The sequence below is a fragment of the Monodon monoceros genome, unplaced genomic scaffold (genome assembly GCF_005190385.1).
Source record: "Monodon monoceros isolate NGI ecotype Baffin Bay Population unplaced genomic scaffold, NGI_Narwhal_1 Super_Scaffold_7, whole genome shotgun sequence".
Lineage (NCBI taxonomy): Eukaryota > Metazoa > Chordata > Mammalia > Artiodactyla > Monodontidae > Monodon > Monodon monoceros.
Window position 1 is genome coordinate 14347098 of NW_021703784.1, and position 19012 is coordinate 14366109.

Below are 19012 nucleotides of genomic sequence, written 5' to 3' on the forward strand. Positions count from 1 at the left end.
TGCGCATCCCACTTCATTGTCAAGACTTCCAATTAACGTGGGTTGCTGTGTCTGGTGCTGGGTTATTTTCTCGTATTTTTCCGTCCCCCCTCGCCCCCTCCCCCCCTCCCCGAGTTTACTATTTCGGAGAGACACTAGCTCTGTCATCGTGTTTGTCTCGCTCCCTCCCCACCCTCAGCAGAGGAAAACCAGAAAGCCACAGCTGGCGGCGAATGCGCGCCGGCGCTAACCCGCGCCCTCGACGGCGGTCTCCTGTTGCTTCTCGGAGCGGCCTGCCCTTTGAGAAAGAATCTCTCCCGCACCCGGGAGCAGCGGCGGCGCGCTCCGAGGAGCCGGCGGCGCGCGGCGAACAGGAGAGGGGTCTGCGCGCGGACGCCAACAGGAGGTCGGCGGACGGTGACATCGCGGTCCCCGGAGCCCAGCCCCGGCTGAGCTCCCGCCCACCACTCCCCACCCCTGCAGGACGCGCCTCTCCAACAAGCCCCAGCCCTTCCCAGCAAGGGAGGCGGGAAAAAAGCGAAAGCCTCGCCCACAGCCCTGCCCACAGCCCCGCCGCTCCCAGGCTCCTCCGGACTCCGCGCATCCTCCTGGGATTGTCTCGGAGGGGACCGCGCTGTGCAGGTAAGTGGCTGCGGTGGTGGCAAAGTTGGGTTCTTCTTCCGGAGAGGGAGAGAGGCTGGGGTGGGGACAGATCGCGGGGCGCCGGGATGCTGCCAGGGTTGGTTTGTTTCGGTGGGTGTGAGCGGTCCTCGCCAGGCAGCTGCCGCCTGGGCCGCGGAAACCGGGCAGGAGATGGAAACCCGGAGGTGGTCGTCGGAAGAGAAGAGGGGCTGCCGAGGGGAGGCAGGCCGTGGCGGTGGGACTGAAGGTGTTCTGGAAAGGGGCTTGCCGCTACCTAGAGCTTGGGGCTACGGTTTTGGGAGAAGGGGAAAGGGCTGCTCTCCGCTGTGTCCAGGGGTTTTTCCTTTGTTACTTGGAAGCTTGGACTGTTTAAGTGGAGTGTGCGGAGGTGAAGAGAGGGAGGGGGCCGGCTGTGTGTGTGCACACATAACCATACAAAATGGAACTTGCTGGCTCCGTGCTTGGGGGACAGGGAGAGCTGGGGCTGGGCAGGGGGCACTGGGAATGGGGGCAGGTAAGGAAGGCTGATTCCAGGGCGTGGGGTTCATGAGAGTGTCTGCATCAATTTTCCTCTCTTCTTGTCTAACCAGTCCTAGCTTCTTCCAGGGGGCCCTGACCGCCCCCCCCCCCATTCCCTCCTTTCCTGGTACCCAGCCCTCTTTCCCCAGCAGGGCTGGCCCTGGCACAGCCTTCCCCATTGTGTCTCTTGGGCTTCCATGGAGACTTGGAAGGGCCGCCTGGGGCTACTGGCGCTCGCTTCTGGGCTCTTACAAGTGGTGGCTGGTAAACGGAGCACCTGACGGTGGGAGCAGGGAGCAGCCACACTGGAGCAATGGGCCTGGCTAGGCCCCTGCTGCCCACCTCCAGACACGGTGGGCTGTGGCTGCCGGGGCTTCTCGCCACAAATGGGGCCTCTGTCTCCACTTGCTTTGTCTCCTTGGCGTTGTGCTCTCTGGCTGGGCCCAGATTTCCAGGTTTGGAGATGGATCAGTGGGCAGCCCACGTCCTCTGTTGAAGGATCCCTCTGTGAGGGCCCAGTACCCTCATACTGTGTATGTGTGGATATGTATATCTGTTTCCGCAACTTAGCCTTTTTCACGTGACCTGCCCGGTAGTTGCCATAGAAACCCCTCTTCAATTCTCAGCCTCCCTCCTTTTCCTGCCCATTCTTTACCTCCATATCTCCTCCCCTCCCCCCAACATGGTTGCCTAGATACTGGTTATCCCTGACTTCTCAGAGTAGGAGACCCTGGAGAGCTAGCTAGCTCCCAGCTCAAAGTGATGTGGCCCCTACCCCATCCAGGCCCCCCAACACACAGTACGCATCACAAACACACCCCAAACATATGCACACTTGCCACACCACCTATACACTCACACACACACCGCACATCCTACTTGCCACACACACTGCATCAACACACTACACACACATATATCATACCACATGTACACCACATAACACACCAAATACACCATACATATACCACGCCACAACACATCACCCCCAATGCCACACGTACACCCTGTCATCGCACTGTGTGTGCTTTCACACATACCAGCAATAACATCCCATTGCTTCCCCAACACACACGCAGTACTTCTTCGCAGTAGGTCTGGCTGGAAGAGAGAGGGCAGTTTCCTAGCTCTATGCCAAGGAGCATGTAGGGGAAGGCTCAAGAAGGCCAGAAGGAAACACCTCCCCAAGAACCCTGCAGAAGAAGGTGGAGAGGAATGCACTTCCAGATTCCCTCAGAGGGCAGCCCCTCTCCTAGGTGCTAGATGCAAGAGGCTGGGCGTGGACCAGAATTTAAATCTCTCCATGACCCTGAGAAAGCCTGGGGCTCCTGGCCCCTCCTAGGAGTCTGGACTCTGCTGCTGGGTCTTCCTGCCTAGCAGAGGATCAGGCAGCTCTGGGACCAGCAGAAGGCTCTGAGCCCCCCCAGAGGAGGGAGGAAAAGTGTGACTGTGTTTGGAGAGCGGAAAGCAGAGAGGGCAGGGAGAGGAGACAAAGCCTGGATGGGGGCTGGGAGGAGAGGGGAGCCAGAAAGAGGAGCCAGGTGAGTGTAGAAAGTGTAGGTAGGGTGATGGCAGGGAGGAGGCCCAGGCTATCCTCCCTCCCCCAGGTACACTTTCCTGCTTTCTCCTTGGCTCCGCCAGCCACATCTGTGCATCTAGGAGAGGAAGTGGGTTTGCAGAGGGCTCCTGGATTGCCAGGGCTTTTCTAAGACCTGTCGCTTCTCTAGGGGTCCTCATGGTAGTCACCGGAGGCAGGGGTCTCCTTCCTGGCCGCCTTGTGATCTCTGGACTGACTTAGGCCCCATTTCATTCAATTATTCAAGGAATTGTTTTAAGTACTTACAATGTGTTCATTGCTAGGGCCATGAGGGTGAGAAGGAAGACACAGTCCCTGACCTCAGAGTCCTAGATTTCTCAGAGCCGGAAGGGGAACATCCAATCAGGACATCACGTAGATGGGGAAACTGAGGCTTGGGGTCACACACCCAGCTGTGGCTGAGGCCTCTGACTCTTTAGCCAGGATTTGTGACCCCCATACTTCCTGTCCCACATCACTTGCCTTCTTTTCTTTATTGCCAGCAATCCTCTGGGGACCAGGATCCCTTCCAAAGTGTGGGTGCCCTAGTGGGTGGGGAGCCTGCTCCATCCTATTTTCTGGGAGAATGTGGCCCGGAGAGGGGCCAGGAGGAGCACTTCCCTAGACCCTGGAAACTCCCCACAGCCATAGGGAAGCCAGCCCACCAGACCCCCCGTAAGTCAGAGCCCAGCCCTGTTGGACCTAGCTGGCTGCCAGCTGGGTGGCAGACTGTGCCAGGCAGCCCCCAGGACTCACTGTCTGACAAATCACCCACCAGCTTCTGCCTGAATACCCTGGAGGAAGCAAACCAGTCATGACAGGCACAGCCCCTGGAGGCAGAGAGCCTGTAGCAGAAAGGCTGTGAACTGGAGACACAGACCCAGGCTGTAGTCCTGCCTGTGCTCCAGGGGGAAGTGCATTCATGCCACAGATATCCATTAGGATGCAAACTGGGTTTCTGGCAAAAGTCAGAAATGGTTTAGACTGATCTCAAGCAACTGAAAGCCTCCACGATTTTAGACCTCTGTTTCCACATCCGTCAGCAGAGGGGCTAGATTTCATGATTTCTAAGGCATTTCTGCCTCCTAATTTTTATAGATTGTACAGTCTTGAAAGAGATCCCTTTTCTCTCCGGGTGCCAAACTGTACTCATGATTTCATAACACAGGGTTGTAGCTAAGCTGAGCAGGAAAGGGGCTGGTCTCCGGTCACTCCGGAGAAGGCCTCCCCTTTCACCCCGTGGGCCAGGAGATGCTCAGGAAGCTCAGACTGGGCTTCTTTCTCTCAGGCTGCTGTAGCCGGTCCCCCTGGACACCATGTGCACCTGGTCTCTTCTGCCAGGATGAAAACTGGGGCTGGGTGGAGTCTTGGGAGATGTGGTCTCTGGAGAGGATGAGGTCCAAGGCCATCATTTGCTGGCTCTGTGAATCCTCTGGATGGAGAGCCTTGGACCAGCTGGAGAGCATGACGGGAGGTGCCGATCAGGGTTTTCTGTCTCTAATGAGAAGCAGGGTGTCTCTGGCCAAGACAAAAGCTTGGAACCAATTTGGCAGCATCTTCTCTTCTCTGGAATGGGAAGGAGGAGGGGCCCTCTGACCTGGGAAAGTAGAAGTCAGCTTGGAGCTCACACAGGAACACACTTGTTACAAAGATGCGCGGGGGAGCGGGGCTGGGGCCCTGGGAACCAGGCTGGGACCATGGGAAGGTGGCTGCTGAGCTCAGAAGATCTGATCTGAAGCCAGGGATGAGGGAGGATCTAGTTGGAATGACAGTGCCCCCCATGCAGCTGGAGGGCAAAGCCAGGCCTGGGAAGGGACAAGAGGCGAGGTCTTAAATTCATACAAGCCATCCCTTGAACAAATGTTAACTGAGTCCCTCCCCTATGCCAGGCCCTGTGGGCTTCCCAGGACCCACAGAGCTGTGAGAAAGTCAGATGCTGGTTTCATTCACCGGAGCCCTCCTGCACCGGCAGATCCATCCATTAGCCCTGTCCCTCCCTCTCTCCCCAGCTGACCTTACCCGCACCTCCCCTGGGAAGGCCCTGCAACGTCCTTCTTCAACAAGCAGGGCTCCACGCTTGCTCGTGTGTCGCTCACACTGGCACGCACTCTCCCCTTCTCACACATACATAATCTCCATACCTAACACACAGGCATGAGCTCACAGGTTCCCGAGCACCCTCTCACCTCACCCCGGTGCAGTCTCTCACCCAGACCATTGTGAACGCCTCTTCCCTTCCACTTTCTCAGCCCCCATCCTTTTACCACTGATCTTGTGGGCCCATATGTCTGACCTCTCCATTGCCCTTTTTTTTTTTTAATTTTTAAAAAAATTTATTTGTTTTATTTATTTATTTATTTTTGGCTGCATTGGATCCTCGTTGCGGTGTGCGGGCTTCTCACTGCGGTGGCTTCTCTTGTTGCAGAGCACGGGCTCTAGGCACATGGGCTTCAGTAGTTGTGGCATGTGGGCTCAGTAGTTGTGTCTCACGGGCTCCAGAGTGCAGGCTCGGTAGTTGTGGCGCGTGGGGTTAGTTGTTCCATGGCATGTGGGAGCCTCCGGACCAGGGGTTGAACCCGTGTCCCCCGCACTGGCAGGCGGACTCCCAACCACTGCGCCACCAGGGAAGCCCTCCATTGCCTATTAATGAGGACAGGTACTTGGCACTGGCCCTCGAGGCTCTCAGGAACTCGGCTGCAGCCACCTCTCCAGGCCCCTTCTCCAGATGGTCATCCTGAGCCTTGCACTTCCTACCCTCTGCCTCCACTCAGGCCCTAACAGGAATGAGCTGCCTCACTCCAGCCAGCTGAGTAGGGGGTAGCGGCCTTTGGAGACGCACAGACTTGGGGTGTAATCTGGGTGCTGATGCTTACCAGTTTTCTTAACTCTTCTAAGCCTCAGTTTTCTTATCTGTCAAATGGGCATGAGGTTTGAGCCAGGGGTAAGCTATGTCAAATGCTTCTTGGTGCCTAGCATATGGTAAACACTCAGTAGATACTAGCTGCTATAATAATAACAATAGTAATAATAATGACACATGGTTATTATTAAAATGACATTATTGTTGTTATAGCATCCTTTGAGGCTTTTCTCCAGTGCTCATTCTTTCAAATAGCTTTTCCTAATTCCAAGTAAACAGACAAGCTTTCCTCTTCCTGGTACCCCTGAAATGCTCGGTTGATTCTTCCCTTAGAGTACACGCCTACTGAGCCTTCATTTAGCTACTTATGTCCACACCTGCTCCCCATACCCACTCCCACCTCTTCAAAGGCAAGGTCTGTTTTTTGCCCCAGACAGGGCCTGGCACAGTGTCAGACATGGAGAAAGCCCAGAGAGCATCTGTGAACTGAACATATGTGGGAAAAAGTCCTCACCCACCAGGGCACGGTGAAAGCCCACTTGTCCCTCTAAGCTCTCTCCCACCTGTCACTCCTACCCAGGTACCCACCACACATACCTGAAGGATACATTCCTTTATGTCCATGTGTCATTTCAGTCTGCCTGTTCCTTTGGTAGAGTCTGAAAACTAAGAGTCAGACCCTATCGGAGGTCTGGAGGTGTTTAAGGGCTGAAGGCAATGGAAGGAAGCTGATTCATCACAGCGTTTTGGTGAATGGGACTTGACGGAGACCTGGAGAGCTGGCTGGAGGAGGTGGGGGCAGGGGAACACTGAGAAAGTTTTAAAATTCCTTTAAAATTCCACACAGATCCTCAGGTTGTTCTGGGCTTAGATTGGATTATGACTAAAGGCATAATGACGCTGAAGCATCCATTTATTCAGTCATGGGCATTTACTGAGCAGCTACTATGCAAAGTGTTGGAGATTCAGAGATGCCTAGAATGTGCCTCTGCTTCCAAGGAGCTCACAGTCTGATGGGAGAGATGCACATGGTCGTGATGGTGGTACCTGGAGACAGGCATGGGCCTTGGCTCTGTGGGAACTGGGGCCATGAGGCGTGTGGCAGGAGGGAGGGGACAGTGCATTTCCCGAAGCAGAGACAAACAAGGTCGGGTAAACCTCCACGCTTGCGACGGGACCAGGTTGGACAGGTTTCCAAGTATGCAGGCCCATGGGGCAGGGTGCATCCCTGTGTCATTTCTACCCTCAAGACAATGTGAGCATAGACAAAGTGCCCTGTAGGTTCAAACGCGCCGCCCGGAGCTGTGCTTTCAAAGGAGGCGGGCTGTTGAGCAGAGGCTGGAAGGGGCAGGGACTGTGGTCTGGCTGTGGGCAGGGTTACTCGGGCTGGCCCCTGGGCCTCTGGCCGCTGCTCCGAGTTTCTGTTTCTGCCGCTAGGACTGTTCGTCTGGCCTCTCTTGAATGGGCCTTTGTCAGTAGGCTGCCCACCATCCAGACTCCCCGGAACTGGACTGAGATCCCCCGGGGGGCAGGGGCGCGGGCCCCTGGGCTGGCAGGAGGCAGGCATAGTCCCGCTCCCTTACTCACTCTGGACAACTGTATCACCGGCCTGTGCTGGGGTTGGCCGCACAGCGCTGCCCTGTGTGCTTGCCTCTGAGGGCTGTTGGGACAAGCCCACAGGGTGACGTCTGGGATGGCGCTGCAAAGACGGTCATAGTCGGCAGTGACGGGGGAGGGGGTAAGCAAGGCCCTCTGACCCTGCTGGTGGGCCAGCTTCAGGTCTCTCCAGGGAATCTTTTTAGAAACCAGGCCTGTGTTTGTGATTTGTGAATTCGGTGTGTCCGCTTCTAAGGAAAGGGTCTTATTTCTTTTTGTGGTCAGGTCTTTTCTTCCTTTGCCTCAGAAGTAATCCCACATTAAAGATAAAGGTGCCTCCGAGTTAAAATAGTAAGTTCTCTGTGCGTGATAAAGGAGTTTTGTCCCTCCCATGCCCCCTGTGCAGCCGGGCTGGATTGGGTCTGGGCTCACGGAATGGGAAGAGCTTTGAGTCATGGGGGCCGGTGGGCCCAGCCTCCAGCCTCCCAGCTGTGGGGTGCCCTCCTCCCTGAAGGAAGGACGGTGGGGCAGACCCAGGGATGGGGCTACACAAGGGGGCCCTGCCAGGCCTGAGGGCCCTTGTGATGAGAGGGGCCTGGTAGGAAGGGGCCACCCTGGTGGGTGTCAGCAGCGATGATGGGGGCCAGAGGCCCGGCCCTGCTTGTAAGGAGGTCCAGCTGCCCTGGGGCAGTGCAGGGAATTCAGCAAAGTGATAGCAGCCACTGTGAGCCCCTCGGCCTATGAGAATGTCACCACCCTCTGCTCTCTCCTGAGTCCCAGGCTTTGAGTTCTCTCTGCTCTTCAGCCCTTCTCTGGAATTTTATAGTTAGGCTATTAAAGAGAATAATTTATGTTTATGCTTATTTGATGAGCGTTTAACATGCAGATCAAGGGAACACGTTGCATGTTCCTCTGAAGGGCACAGATCCATCAGCAACCTCTGGTTGGACCCAAAGCACTTATTTGAAAAGGCAGCTCTAAAAGCCTTTGCTGGATTTTGGCTCTGGTCTGAACCACAGAAGCCCAGCCCCTATTACAGAAACATCAGACATCACCAGCAGAGCGCAGGGCTCCACACCGCTTGCCAGGAAGGTGAGCATGTGTGGTTGGGGAGCTGTTTTGTTTTTAAATGAATTAAAAATTTATTGAGTTATTTTTAATAGACCGTTTAAAGAAAAATTTTAGATTTACAGAAAAACAGAACAGCTAGTACAGAGAGTTCCAATATAACCCTCCTGCACAGTTTCCCCGATTACTGTCTTACATTAGTGTGGTACGTTTGTTACAATTGATGAAATAATATTGATATATTATTATTAACCAAAGACCATGCTTTATTCAGATTTCTTTAGTTTTTCCCTAAGGTCCTTTTTCTATTCCAGGACCCCATCCAGTTAACCACATCCCATTTAGTTGTCGTGTCTCCTTAGGGTCCTCTTGGCTGTGACAGTTTCTCAGACTTGCCTTGTTTTTGATGATCTTGAGAGTTTTTGAAGAGGACTGGTCGGGTATATCGCAGGATACCCCTCAATGGGGATTTAGCTGACATTTTTCTCGTGATAAGACTGGGCTTATGGGTTTGGTGGAGGAAAATCACAAAGGTAAAGTGCAACTTTTATCACATCAGATCAAGGGTACATACCCTCAGCACGATTCATCACTGTCGATGTTGACAGTGCTGGGTTTCCAGTCCCTTTTAGTGCCCCCACTTCAGCAGGGTTCCAGGGCCTGGTGATCAGAGCTGTGCTTTCCACTCCTCGAGACAAACATCGATCTGTCAACCAGCACTCGCTGGCTGTCTGCACCGCCCCAGGTCTTACAAGTTGTGGAGTAGCACAGAGAGTTTCCAGGCAGGAGAACCTTATTAAAGAGAGCATTAAACCAGAATGTGCTGTGTGGCAAATCAGTGCTAATGACAGGTCACAGGCTGGAGAAAGAAAGTCAGCCCGTGGGCTGGAGTGGCAGTTGGACAAAGACAGAATTTTTCAACCTTGGCTACACGTTAGAATGAGTGGAGAGATTCTAAAAATTACTGATGCCTTGGTCCCACCCCCAGAGTTTAGAATTTGATGGGACATAGTTGATCCCCATTATTATTATTATGAAAAAGCTCTCCATGTGATCCTAAGGTGCAGCCAGAGCTGAGAACTGGAATAAACAGGAGAGGGAAGGGCATTCTAAGTGGAGGGAACAGAATATACAACGGCCTGGAGATCAAAACACGTGTGGCAGGGGATGGGAATAGACCATCTTAGCTGAAAGTAATGGGAGAAAATACTGAAAGGGTAGAAAAGGGATAGACTTAGAGGTGTTTATATGCCAGAATAAAAAGTTTTGATTTTTAAAAAAATAAATAGAATACGGAAGCACCATGATACACTTGAGCTTGGGAGGGAAGTGATCATACCAGCAGCCCAGGGGAGCAATGATGAGGGTCTGAACTATGGAGCGAGCATCGGGAGAGAAGATGATAGAGAGAGCGCCGGAGTCAGCGTGGCTGGGACTTTGCCACCGACACCACGTGGAGTTCGGCAGGCGGGGAGGAAACCCTGTGAACTCAGTTAAGACTGTAAGCTCCGTGAGGCAGGGACTGTGTTGCTGCAGCTCCCCCAGTGATGACTAAGGTCCTGGGCAGCAGTAGGCCATCAAGAAATGTTTGTTAATTTGGTTACTGGAAGGGTAATGATGCCACTCTTTCCAAAATCACACCTTGCTCCAAAATTATCCTCTCTTCTCCACCAATTTCTCCACCTAAGTGCAGGCAGATCTCAGCTCTTTGGAAAGCAATCTGATTAAATAACTCAGGCCGAGATATAAATAACTGTTAGGAATGTAAGTATTTACCTTTTGAATGAAGTATTTGGTTGAATTAAGAACTCTCTCCTTGGGAGAATGTTGTGGGTGTGGATATATTTTTGAGTAGGGGTGGTCTTTATTTCAATTCTACACCCTAATCTAATTCTGAACCATACCAGAAAAGAAGGGGATCTGCAGCTTGGCAGTCTGCTCTGAAAGGCTGTCAGTTGCTGGGCTGGTAGTTCTGTTGGCATCCGCTGTGAGCTTAGCTCCAGTGGACAGGATGCCCTACAACTGGTCTGGGATGCTGTGTAGCTCCCCGCATGAATACACTGATGTTCTGCTAGGCAGAGAGCATCAGGGTGCCCAGCAACTGCTGTGCGGAGACTGGGGAGGGAGAGAGGAGAGCCCGTGGTGGTGCTGAAGCTCAGCTGGGAGCGACGGGAAGACCTGTGAATAGCTGGGGGCCAGCGATGGCTGAAGGATATGCCAGGCCTCCTCCCACCTCCTGAGCGGCTCCAGGGTCCCAGCCTTCACATCAGTCGTAGTGGACAGAATAGAGTTGAGCAGGAAACTGTGAAAGGGAAAAAATGACACAATACATGCCAAAGTTAAATAAAGCTATTTAATTTTATTTGGGTTATTCTCTCACGCTGGTTTTTCTCCCCTGGCCTGGGTAAGAACACTCCCGTCCAATGAGCCCTGCATGGACTTGGGTCAAGGTCAGCATTTTGATTTCCCTTAGTCGCCATGCATTGCCACATGTGCCAGGGAGGCAGCAAGGAAGAGTGGAAAGGGCCTAGCATGTGGCATCCACAGAATTAGGAGCCGATGCCAGCTGTGCCATTGTTAGCTGTGGGGCCTTGAACGAGGCAACGTAACTCGGAGCCTCACCTTCTCTAATCTGTTAAATGGCAATGATATCCAACATCGCCTGCAGTTGTGATGTTCCTTTGAGCTAATGCTTGTGAAGTTGCCTGGTGAGTCGGGTGTCTTACAGATGTTTGGTGTTATCAACATCACCACCATCACCCTCATCATTCCCTTCAGCCACCGCGGGCAGGTAGCAGGAGCAGGGCTGGGTGGAGCGTACACAACACCATCGGTCCCCCTTCGTCTTAACGACAGCCACAGGTACACTAGAGGGTCTGGGGCTGTAGGACAAGAGTCTCTGTGCTGATATATCTTGCCTCAACCTCCCTTAAATCCAAGAGGCAGGAGGACCAGGGTGCACAGTACCATCCCAGTCTAGCAGAAGTCTGCTCGGCCCTGCCCAGCAGGCTGCTTGGACAGCAGAGACCCTGTGTCTTCCACTGGGCAACTGTCCTACAGTCAGGGAGGGGGATGAAATGTCTTCTCCCAGGAGCTGCAGCTGTCCGTTGACTCTCCTCCCCACGCCCTGCCCAGGGGCATTTTCCCTTCTCTGCTCTTCGCAGCACCCGTGTGACTGGGGCAGGCAGGGTATGGTGGAGGCACACGGGCAGCCAAGGATGGAGGCCCAGCTGGGGCCTCATGGGGAGGGCGACAGTGTGGAGCCTTGCTTGATGTTTCTACAAAGCCGATTTCTTTTCTCAGCAGTCTTCACCTCTCCTTGCTTTGTCACCGTGTGCATCTCTTGCTCAGTTTCTGCTGGGAGCCCCTCCCCTTGGCCAGCCTCCAGTTCTGTCCTGCAGACTCTTCCTTTCTCTTCCCTTTGCCTGCCTGTCTCGCACTTCTCTTTGGGCCCCTCCCCGTTCAGCTGCTCTTCCTCTGGGGTCTCTTTCCTCTTCTGTCTCAGGTCCTGTCTTGCTTCTGTGTCTCTTGGTAGGGGCTCACCCATGTGGCCCCGTCCCTGCTGTCCCAGGCAGATCTGAGCTCCCCACGCCACTTGTTGGTGGCCCTGGGTGATGCAGCCTGTTTTTCTGGAGGCCGGAGAGGGCAGTGGCTCTGGGGAGCCTTTTGCATCTGTAGAGCCCTCCTCTGCCTGCTTCCTCTGCGGGCTGAGGCCTGTCCCCCGCCTGTGTTGGGAAGTGAAAGGGGGCAGCTGGGGCCTTTCCGCAGCTGTGTTCTCTGTATCTCTTCCCCATTTCCCAAGAGAAGCTAGATAATAAAGGTGGAAGCTGAGGAAAGAGTTGGGGGGATGATGATAGAATCAACAGTTGATACTTAAAAAGCAGTTGCTATTTGCCATGCAGAGTGCTCGGCTGTGACATGGTGTCTCTTCATTGCAAATGACCCAAACAACACTGCGTCTGCCGGGGGCAAGGCAGGGATTACCGGTTCATAGAGCCGGCCTGTGGGATGGGCAGAGCAGCGCTGGGCTGGAAACAGATGAGCTGGAGCACAGTCAGCCAGTACCCTGTCCCCATCTCTTCTCCCTGCTTCTCTCCCACGGGCTCTTCACCTGTGAGCTGCTGCCTGACTTCCCCCGCCAGATCCCCCCACCCCCAGATTTCACAGCTTGGCTGCTTTGACCCTTCTTCCCTTGCTTCTGGACGATGTGACAGCCCCTGGGGGAATACCGAAGTCTCAAACCCAGTCCTTTTAGCAACGAGGGAGGGGCTGCGATTGGCAGCCCCCAGTAGACCTGTAGCTTTGGAGTGGGGGAGGAGCTGTCTCCCCTCCAGAGGGGAAGGTGTGGGCAAATAACTGCCCATGCACAGAGGCTGGTTCATCTAATCCTCACAGCTCCTGAGATGCCTGTTATTATTCCTGTTTTACAGTTTCAGAAGCAAAGGCTCTGAGAGGTAGAGTGACTTGTTCAAGGCCCCAACGCCACCGGGTGGCAGAGAGGCAGGATGGTGGAGTGGTTCAAAGCGAGGACTCGGTTTGCAGGGCAGAAATAGAGGCACAGATGTAGAGAACAAACGTATGGACACCAAGGGGGGAAAGTGGCGGGGTGGTGGTGGTGGGATGAACTGGGAGATTGGGATTGACATATATACACTAATATGTATAAAATAGATAACTAATAAGAACCTGCTGTATAAAAAAATAAATAAAATAAAATTCAAAAAAAAAGCGAGGACTCGGGAGCAAAGACTTTAGACAACTTGCTTAACCTTTCTGGCCTCAGTTTCTCCATCTGTATAATGGGAACGATCATAATCAGAGCCATTTCCTAGAACTACTGTAAGGATTGAATGAGTTAGTACACGTAAACCACTTAGAACAGTACTTGGCATGCCATGAATGCCTAATAAATATTAGGTATTGTTATCACAGAGCTTCACAGTTTACAAAGAACCTTGACATATATTATCTCACTTGACCTTTATAATAGCCTTGGAAAGTCGGCAGGGGAGTTGGCTGATCCCCCACTGCCCCCGACACCATGCTCTCACCTCTGACCTAATCAACAGCATAAATCCCATAATCTGTTACAAAAAAAAATCACCCTCTCCAGTGAACAGCTCTCTATCCAACAAGGGAATAGAAATTCTCCTTTCGGGGTGAGCTGGCAGGCACTGTCCATGCTGCTGTCTCCTTCTCTCGTGAGTATGTATGAAGCCAACAATGTTAGAGGGCTTGGTTGGTAAATGTTCACCCAGAGGCAGGAACCCCCTCTTTGCAGAGTTCATTTGGTTCTCTCAGCGGGCTGAGCCTTGCAGCCTAAGCCCACTGGACTGGGACAGGAGTAAGGAACAGAGTGGCAGTTGCTTGGGAGGTAAGCCCTCTGGGAGCAGCAGTGCAGTTGGCCCATCATGGCCCTTTGCCCCTGAGTGGGTGTGAGCCCTCCCCTGGGATGTGGGGCTGGGCGGGCTGGAATCCAGGACTCACAGCAGGAAGATTACCCTTCCTACCCCCAGCAGGGAAGCAGACTGAGCTGGGCAGAAGTTTGGGATCCAGCTCTCACTCACCAGGGGACTGCTCTTCCTCTGCCTCAATTTGTTTCCCTTTAAAATGGATTTGATGGTAACACATATTTCATAGGCTCCTTTTAAAGATTAAATGAGAATGAATATTTAAAGTAGTAAAAATAGCACCTGACCTGTATGCTGTTTATCGTGATTATTATTATCATTTCTTATATCCAATCCAGGCCCCAAGCTAGGCTTCAAATATGGGCTTCCCATCCCAGAGTTTTCATTTCCTCTCATTTCCGCCAGGGAATTCTCCCAAGATGGTGTTCTCATGGAGAGCCCAGGAGCCTGGCAGTGCTTCTCTGCTCCCCGCCTCACTGCCCTCGTCACCCGCATTCCTAGAGGTGCCGTGTCTTCTTTCCTGGCTCCGGTTGGGCTGCCCGAGGGCTCTCAGGCATTGCTCAGCCTTCCCTGCTGCCGTCACTGTGCTCCTCTCCTCCAGCCCTGGCCTGCCCACTGCCCAATCCCAGCAGACCGGAGCAGTAGGCAGGGGCTGGAGGCGTGGGTTCTGGGCCCGGCTCTGCCCCTGACTAGCTGGACGAATTGGCTGCAGCACTCCTCTTGGGGCCCCAGTCTCCTCAATAAAAAGTAAGAGCTTTCATCTCAATCATTCTAACTCACTGGCATTCTGTGATTCTAACTCCGTCTGGTAAACCTCAGATCTTGGTTATATCCTATTTATATACAGTGGAATTTTCTTTTAACCAGCTTCTTTGTCGCAAAGGTTTGGATACGTCATAGGCTAAATCATACAATAACGTGTCTAGGGTAACCTGTTAGCCTAAACATTGGGGCTCGGGCATTCTGTGACCCCATAAAAGGCTCCCTTCTGGCATGTCCTGTCTGGAGAGGGGGCCTCATCTTTCTCTGGGGATCCTGCCAGTACCCAGGCCTTGATGATACCCCTGGGCATCTTTTTGATGGGCTGAACCCAAAGGAAGGCAAGCAGGTGGGATGGAAGGGATGGGAGGTGAGGCCTTGGGGGCTGAGTGAGACAGAGATGAGGATGAGATAATGATGTTCCACTGTAATTTGGAGCCTATACATTTTAAAGGGAGGTCATTTCTGAGTTATTTTCACAATAGAACTGGGTATTCTGATCTACCTCGCTGCTGCGTGTAATCAAAAATAACATAGCATGATGCTAGATCATCAGCTAGTGGCTTCTCTTTCTGAGCAGCTTTTACCCAGCAATTATGTGAAATTATGTGACTCAGATGGAAAGATAATCACCGGAGAAACTCTCCTGATTGCTTTTCTCCTGCACATGCAGAAAAGCAAATGTGCAGACAGCAGAAAGATCAGGGAGGAAAATTAACATGGATGTGCTATTGCCGCCCAACGTGTCAGCTGTTTACCAATGTAGAGATAAATGAGAGCATGGAAAGGAGCAGAAAAATGAATGGAAAATCAATCCTTTCTCAGGAGATGCTGCCGAGGAAGCAAAATGTGACTGGTTCCATTTTCTACATGGGGAGGATGATCTGAATGATCTAGAGTTCAAGACTCCCCGTCTAACAGTGATGATTTCGCTAGAGCCCCCTCCCAGGGAACCAGGTCCTCAGGCACCCCCAGGTAGGGGGTCCATGACCTCACATGCACAGGAAGCTAAGGTAATATTCCCGAATGTCCTCTCCCAGCTCCACCCAATTCTGCCTTGCTTTTCCATCTGCAGAAGATCCCTCCCTCCTTTCTTCCATCTACTTCTTAAACTCTGTGGCCTGGAAATGAGATGTACCACTTCTACCACCTCTTAATCTCCCCCTCCCCCTAGTCAGCCCCAGGCAGCCCAGCTTCCTTTCTGAGATAAAGGAATGTGTGGGAACTGGGAGGGTGTAGGACACAGAGGGGCAGCTGTGTGGGAGGGAGGGAAGGCAGAGAGAGAGTCTCTTGGTGGATCAGTGAGAGAAAGGCGTTTTGTGTCCCGTCAGGGGCTCTGTATGTGTACTTGGCCACTCGACTCGAGGGCAGTGCCAGGGGTACCAGCGGGATTTTAAAAAATGGGTGTGTGTGGGGGTCCAAGAGGCACCCTGAGGAAGCCTGTGCTGAGGTGTGGCTGGTATAGTCCAGGCCTGGGCAGCAGCTTGACCGAGCGAAGTTGGTCCCTTTTCAAATCTGTAACAGTATTTCTTTCAGCTCACTGTAACTTGATCAGGAATGTTTTCTTTAGAATACAAAGACAGGTCTTTACTCTTTAGCCTGGCATTCAAGATCCTCTAGAGGCTGTCTCCCAACTGTCTTACCAGAATTCTCACCACCCACACCCTCATGCTTTACACAACCCGATTATTCACTGTTTTGGAAGGTATCTTACTCTAGAAATGGCAAATACTTTGCAGATGGCTGTCACGGCCCCCTCCTGCGCTATGTAGACATTACTAATGGATGAAGGCCCTCTCTCCTGCCCCAGTTCATTCAGAATCCTTCTGAGGAAGCCACTAAAGGCGGCCACTTTTTTTGTTTTGTTTTTAATTTATTTTTGGCTGCATTGGGCCTTCGTTGCTGCGCGTGGGCTTTCTGTAGTTGCGGTGAGCGGGGGCTACTCTTCATTGCGGTGCGCGGGCTTCTCATTGCGGTGGCTTCTCTTGTTGCGGAGCACAGGCTCTAGGCACGTGGGCTTCAGTAGTTGTGGCACATGGGCTCAGTAGTTGTGGCTCAGGGGCTCTAGAGCACAAGCTCAGTAGTTGTGGCTCACGGGCTTAGTTGCTCCGCAGCATGTGGACCAGAGCCCTGGACCAGGGCTCTAACCCATGTTCCCTACATTGGCAGGCGGATTCTTAAACACTGTGCCACCAGGGAAGCCCAGGTGGCCACTACTGAATGAAGTACCTTGAGGTTCCACTTGAACCGAACTTGAACTTGAATACTATTTGTTATCCCCGCTTCCCATTTTCCCTTCTCACTGCCTTTGCTCATGCTGTGTCCTCTGCCAGAATGCCCTTCCTCTTCTCTCTTCTTACCCCTGTCCATCAAAATCCCATCCTGCTTTCAAGGTTCAGCTGGAATGTCAACTCCTCCATGGAAACGTCCCGGGTCTCCTGTTGTATTCCCTGCTCCCCTTTTCCGTGCCCCGCTGGCTGAAACTTGAATGTAGTCTCTGCCTTTTGTGAAGCTCTCTTCACATTTGCTGATACACCAGAGCCCTCTGCTTTCAAACCTTGCCGCCCTGTCCTGTTCACCTGTTTATCCCTTGCAGAACCCACGATCGTATAACTCCATCTAGGAATTCAGTGTGTATGTGTGGGGGGGATTAACTTGAACGTGAGCATCTATGGAGGTGATTGGGGGGAGCTGAGGGGAAGGTGTAGCAGTGACTAGTGGCCTGGAACCCTTGATATGTGTCCTTCCTACTCCCAGGAGGGGCCCTGCTCACCTAATAACCCCTCTCCTGGCTAGAAGCAAGTCCCAGCTGCTACTCCTGTTCAAGGGGAGGGGATTACACAAAGGTTTGAATACTAGAAGGTTGGAATTATTGGGGATCACATTAGAGTCTGTCCACCAGAAGGGTGAAATTATAAACAAAAACTGAGTTTACAACTAATAGATCTTCATTAAAGAAAATTCTCAAAGATGTTCTCTGGGAATTAAGAAAATGGCTTGATGGACGTCTGAGATTCAAAAGGAATCCCGAACAAATGAGTTAGTAAATAAGTTGTATTAGTTATCTGTTGCAACATAACAAATTACCCCCAAACTCAGTGGCTTAAAACAACAAACATTTGTTATCTCACACAGTTTCTGAGGGTCAGGGGTCAGGCAGCAGCGTAGCTGGGTGGTTTTGCTCGAGGTCTTTGATGAGGCTGCAGTCAAGCTGGCAGCCAGGGTGGCAGTCAGTGAAGGCTGGAGAACCCGCTTCCATGCTCACTTCCGTGGTTCGTGGCAGCCTTACTTCCTAGTGGGCTTTTGAACTGTGGCTCTCAGTTCTTTGCCACGTGGGCCTCTCCACAGGGATGCCTGAGCATCCTTAAGACATGGCAGGTAACTTTCCCCAGAGCAAGCAATCCGAGAGAGAGAGAGCAGGAAAAGAAAGCTGTGGTGCCTTTTATAATCCAATATTGGAAGTGACATATCAGTTCTGCCATATATTATTGGTCACACAGACTAACCCTGGTGCACTGTGGAAGGGGAGTATACAGGATGTGAATACCAGGAGGTACTGGGGGCTCGCTTGAAGGCTGACCACTATACACGTGGGTGAATCTAAACAAATGTTCTTTCCAAGAAATAGAAACACTAGCGTCTGTTTCATAGGATTAAGAAAGGAACTGAAAATTTGCACAGTAATAGCATATATATCATGAAGGGGGTGATCTGTATTTTTCAAGAAGAGTGTTGTACCTAATAACTATTATACATTTTAACTTTAGACTTTTAAAATCTTTGTTAAGTTGAATACTGTTTTGGTCTGTTCAGAGGCTGCTATAACAGCATACCGTAGACTAGATGGCTTATAAACGATAGCAATTTATTTCTCACAGATCTGGAGGCTGGGAAGTCCAAGGTCAAGTTGCCAGCAGATTCAGTATCTGATGAGGGCCTGCTTCCTGGCTCATAGACAGCGTCTCCTCACGGACCCCTCACATGGAAGAAAGGGCAAGAGGGCTTCCTGGGGTCTCTTTTAGAAGAGCACTAATCCCATCACGAGGGCTCCCCCCACTCATGGCCTAATCACCTCCCAAAGGCCTACCTCCACATACCATCTCATTGAGGATTAGGTTTCAACATATGAATTTTGGGAACACAAACATTCAGTCTATGGAAAATACAAATGGTAAAATTCCAAAGGTAACCACTAAAAGACTAGAAATAACTTGTGTAATTTCTCAAGCAGTAGAGGGAGAAAATGAATAAGAAAAAAAAAATAGTCGAAAGAGAAATACACATAAGAAAAGTAGGGAAGAACAGATGGTAGAAATCAGACCAAATATGTCAATAGTCACAGTAAAGTTGAATGGAGTAAACTTGACAGTTAATAATCAGGTTGAATTTTTAAAAATCTAGCTCTTTACATTTATAAGATGGTAAGATACAATGCATAAAGACACAGAAAAGTAGAAAGTAAAATGGAATTTAAGACAGGATCCCTATATAATCCTAAAAGGTCCAACTCACAGGACAATATAACAGTTTTAAACTTTCTATTACAATATTGTGAGAGACACAGGGATAAATTTATATATCCTTCCTCACAGTGGCAGATTT

The 19012-nt window shown here is 51.7% G+C and overlaps 1 protein-coding gene across 2 annotated transcripts in view; it reads left to right on the forward strand.

The window, feature by feature from the left end:
• Positions 1-482: 482 nt before the first annotated feature.
• Positions 483-19012, forward strand: part of LOC114886812 (FXYD domain-containing ion transport regulator 6) — a 30127-nt gene continuing 11597 nt past the window's right edge. The window contains exon 1 of one of the 2 annotated variants that reach the window (XM_029207858.1): positions 483-621. The gene's annotated coding sequence lies outside the window, so the exon portion shown is untranslated. The remainder of the gene's footprint in view (positions 622-19012) is intronic. The other variant, XM_029207857.1, reaches the window with a different exon arrangement.